Here is a 5,292-nt window from a genome sequence, read left to right as displayed (position 1 = left end):
TATCTCTTCCCTCTTGTGTCTCCCTCCCTCCCATCCTCCCTATCCCACCCCTCTAGGTGGTCACAAAGCACCGAGCTGATCTCCCTGTGCTATGAGGCTGCTTCCCACTAGCTATCTATTTTACGTTTGGTAGTGTATATATGTCCATGCCACTCTCTTACTTTGTCCCAGCTTACCCTTCCCCCTCCCCGTATCCTCAAGTCCATTCTCTAGTAGGTCTGCATCTTTATTCCCATCTTGCCCCTAGGTTCTTTGTGACCATTTTTTTTTTTTTTTTTAGATTCCATATATATGTGTTAGCATATGGTATTTGTTTTTCTCTTTCTGACTTACTTCACTCTGTATGACAGACTCTAGGTCCATCCACCTCACTACAAATAACTCAATTTTGTTTCTTTTTATGCCTGAGTAATATTCCATTGTATATATGTGCCACATCTTCTTTATCCATTCATCTGTTGGTGGACACTTAGGTTGCTTCCGTGTCCTGGCTATTGTAAATAGAGCTGCAATGAACATTTTGGTACATGACTTTTTTTGAATTATGGTTTTCTCAGGGTATATGCCTGGTAGTGGGATTGCTGGGTCGTATGGTAGTTCTATTTTTAGTTTTTTAAGGAACCTCCATACTGTTCTCCATAGTGGCTGTATCAATTTACATTCCCACCAACAGTGCAAGAGGGTTCCCTTTTCTCCACACCCTCTCCAGCATTTATTGTTTGTAAATTTTTTGATGATGGCCATTCTGACCGGTGTGAGATGATATCTCATTGTAGTTTTGATTTGCATTTCTCTAATGATTAATGATGTTGAGCATTCTTTCATGTGTTTGTTGGCAATCTGTATATCTTCTTTGGAGAAATGTCTATTTAGGTCTTCTGCCCATTTTTGGATTGGGTTGTTTGTTTTTTTGATATTGAGCTGCATGAGCTGCTTGTAAATTTTGGAGATTAATCCTTTGTCAGTTGCTTCATTTGCAATAAATTTTATTATTTTAAACACTTTTAATGAATATTCTTGTAGATAAGTTACTGTATACACTTATGATTACTTACTCTGGATTAATTTCTAGAAAGGAAAGTGCTGGACAATAGGTATGTATATTTCTTCCAGAAAGACTTCTGCACCCACCAATCACGTATGTGACTGCTTGTTTCTTCGCATAACTTCCCAAACTCCCCAGCTTACTATCATTTTTGAATCTTTGCAATTTGATGGGTGGAACACAGTAGCTTTTCTAATTTAATTATCTGACTGTTAATGGCTGAACTACCTTCTTTTCTCCCTCCCTCCCTCCCTCCCTTCCTTCCTTCCTTCAGCCATATGTGTGTTTTCTTTTGTAAATTGGCTGCCTTTAACCAATTTCATAATTGGGAGCTTGTCTTTTACTATGGATTTACTGATATTGAGAATATATCTTAAATAGATATATAAATGTACATTGCAAAGTTTATTCTCAGGTCATTCATTTACTTTTTAATTTGTGTGGGGGGGGTTTTAAAAAATCTATACAATTTAAAATTTTATAGTTCGGGACTTTCCTGGTGGTCCAGTGGTTAAGACTCCATGCTCCCAATGCAGGGGGCCCGGGTTCAATCCCTGGTCAGGGAACTAGATTCTGCATGCTGCAACTAAAAGATCCTGCATACTGCAACTAAGACCCGGTGCAGCCAAATAAATAAATAAATATTTTTAAAAAAATTTATAGTCCAACGTTTCTGTTTGATGTCATATTTAGAAATCCCCCCCATTACATAAATATTTACCCATCTTATGATTTTATCCATGCCTTTTTTTCATAAGGTGATTCTCCTTTTTTTTTTTCTTTTGCTCAGTTTAGATTTATTTGTTTTTTCTTATTATTTTTTTTTTTTTGGCTGCGCCACGCAGCATGCAGAGATCTTAGTTCCCCGACCAAGGATTGAACCCGAGCCCCCTGCAGTGGAAGCATGGAGTCTTAAGCACTGGACCACCAGGGAAGTCCCTCTACTTTTTCTCTGGCACTATTTATAATGCTCTGTAGCTCTCTATGTTTACGTATCTTCAAACATATCCAGTGTCCCCCATTTCCATCAATGGTATCACCAGCAGTAGCCAAATTTGTCAATTCTTCCTTTAAAATTTAGCTCACATTTCTCCTTTCCTTTTCCATTGTTCTTAGTTAAGTCTCCCTGAGGTCACTCCGCTTGCAAATTGTCCTCCACGTAGAGTTCTCTTTCGAAATAATATTGCTGCACTGTTCAAAACCACCAATGACCTGTTTGCTGATATAAAATAACATCAAAATCCCTAGACCCTGTGCTCAATATCCTCCCCAGTCAGGTCATTCTAACTGCACATCCCTTGAAACACCTTTGCGAGGCTAGCTCGTCAAGGTACCTGTGCAAAATCAAGTGCAGGGCAGTGGGAGTGACACGCACCATGGAAACTGAAGCTGACCGTCCCCTCCCAGATACCACTTGTATTTTATTTTATTTTACATTTTTATTCTGGTTAAAAAAAAAAAAAACCCCACACATATCACAAAATTTGCTAAACATTTGTTTTGGACTAATTTCAGACTTATAGAAAGGTTTAAAAATAGTTCAAAGAATTTTCCGATATCTTAGAAGATAAATCTTATGCCTCTTCCCAGATTCCCCAAATGTTAACATACTTAACAAAGAAACCATGCTTGCTCTAGCATTCTCTTGCTTTCTCTCTCTCCATGTTTGGACACAATGCTCCTTGTATTGTGGATACAGAGGAGGATGTGCCCGCACCCTCCCACCCTCTTACCGCCTGCTGTTGGCTGTGATTCATTTTTTCAGGGGTCTCTACCCAACTCGAATGAAAAGTCCCAACCTAGGGTTTTAGCATTGAAACTGAACTGAGAAAGAGTTCGGCCTCTCCTGTAGGAAAGGCATACTTGTCAAATGCTGGTGGCCTGTTTCCTGCCATGGAGGCGGGGACCATAGGGAGAGGTGGGTATGGGCTCAGCAAAGAGGGCAATTCCTCAGAGGAATTGGGACAGAGGGAGTCTGGGACAGAAATCCCCACACATGTTTACTCCTGCTGGAGTTCTTAGAGTTCTTAGAAGTAACTTCATTAAAAAGCATGGGAGATTAATCCTTTGTCAGTTGCTTCATTTGCAAATATTTTCTCCCATTCTGAGGGTTGTCTTTTCGTCTTGTTTATGGTTTCCTTTGCTGTGCAAAAGCTTTTCATTAGGTCCCATTTGTTTATTTTTGTTTTTATTTCCATTTCTCTAGGAGGTGGGTCAAAAAAGGGTCTTGCTGTGATTTATGTCATCGAATGTTCTGCCTATGTTTTCCTCTAAGAGTTTTATAGTGTCTGGCCTTACATTTAGGTCTTTAATCCATTTTGAGTTTATTTTTGTATACAGGGATATATGTATACCTATAGCTAATTCACTTTGTTATAACAGCAGAAACTAACACAACATTGTAAAGCAATTATATTCCAATAAAGATGTTTAAAAAAAGAAAATTAAAATCACCTGTTTTCCCACCACCCAGAAAAAAAAGGAAAAAAAAAAAAAGCATGGGAATTAAAAGCTAAGTGCAGATGTTTGGATACAACGACACAGGAAAAACTGAGCAAGTGCACAGGTGTTTTAGGAAGATGACCTCTAGCAGTGATATTCAGAATGGTATGGAAGGAAAGGCCTGGTGACAGGAGCCCACCACCTAGGAGGCTGTTACTGTAGCCAGGCAACTAGTCAATCTGCTAAATGCTGAATATTTTTCCTTTGATATGGCTCTTGAGCTCACCACTTATTACGTAATTCGAGCCCTCCTCCTAGCACCCACTGTGGTCTTGTACCTATTTGTTGAGAGGTCTACCTCCCTCCACTGGGTGATACCATTCATGGGGACCATTCACCTCTGCATGTAGTAAGGATCGTTGTAGGGCAAATAGGACATAGTGTTCATGCAGAAACCTCAGAGTCAACTTCAGACTTTTGAACCCCACTTGTATTCAGTTTTAATAACTATGAGATCTTAGGCAAGAATTTTTGAACCATAATCTCTTCATCTTAGCTTTAACCCTTTATCTGGCTACTGTGAAGAGTAAATTAGATTACACAGTCAAAGCATAAATGCCTGGAACATAATAAGATTCAATTAATGTTAATATTGATATTAATATTATAGCTAGCCAAGTGTCTGGCACATGGTAGGTATTCAACACGGTAGGTAATTGTTTTTAATATATTTATTAATAATAGATTTTTTAAATTTGAGTGATACCACAAGTAGAAATGAGGGTGCTGGGCACGAGTGTCTGCCCCACACAGTAAATGGAGTCTTGGCATAACTCTGAATAAAAATAGTTGGATCAGGCTTCCCTGGTGGGGCAGTGGTTGAGAATCCGCCTGCCGATGCAGGGGACATAGGTTCCATCCCTGGTCCAGGAAGATCCCACACGCCACGGAGCAACTAAGCCCATGTACCACAACTACTGAGCCTGCGCTCTAGAGCCCGTGAGCCACAACTACTGAGCCCGCATGCCATAACTACTGAAGCCCGCGCACTTAGACCCCGTGCTCAGCAACAAGAGAAGCCCCCAAAAAGAGAAGCCCGCTCACCGCAACAAAGAGTAGTCCCTGCTCACCGCAACTAGAGAAAGCCCTTGCGCAGCAAAGAAGACCCAACGCAGCTAAAAATAAATTAATTAATTAAAAAAAAAGTTGGATCTTTGGGCCACATATAACATAGTTAATAAGGTTCAGCTGTTATTTAATCCCTTCAGTAGCAATTGCATTCACAGTGCTGTAAATGGCTGTTTGCATCAGGTTATCATCAAGAAAATCCTTCCAAACACTTTTAATCCCATCAGTAGAGAGCTCTCAAACTTTACTCATCCAGCAAAACATGATTAGGTGATTCAAGGTAGACTTGAAATCAATAAAATAGAGAGGAAAATTCAACACTTTAAGAATGTGTATACAATCTATTTTGTTTTCCTTCCTTCTCTCCACCTTCAAAACTATATAAAGGGGGAAATAGTATTTAGCGGTTCAGAATAAAGACAAGCCAGCCATCAGACTTCACAACTGCTCCCCTCCGTGTGGTTGTCACCTACTGAGTCCTACTTGGTCACTCGCTCTCATTTACTCGTACCTCTAGTCCTGGCTCACTTGCCCTCCTTTCTATCTCTACTCCTGTCATCATGCTTACTGATTTCAAATGCCTTGGACTTGTCAGGTCTCTGACTTCCACCTCCCCCTCAGCCATCATTTCCATTGTCATACCCTAACCCTCATCATCTAAAGAATTGAACCCAATC

The sequence above is a fragment of the Balaenoptera ricei genome, chromosome 8 (assembly GCF_028023285.1).
Source record: "Balaenoptera ricei isolate mBalRic1 chromosome 8, mBalRic1.hap2, whole genome shotgun sequence".
Taxonomy (NCBI): domain Eukaryota; kingdom Metazoa; phylum Chordata; class Mammalia; order Artiodactyla; family Balaenopteridae; genus Balaenoptera; species Balaenoptera ricei.
The sequence above is the reverse complement of the archived record's forward strand: the minus strand, read 5'-3'. Positions refer to the sequence as shown.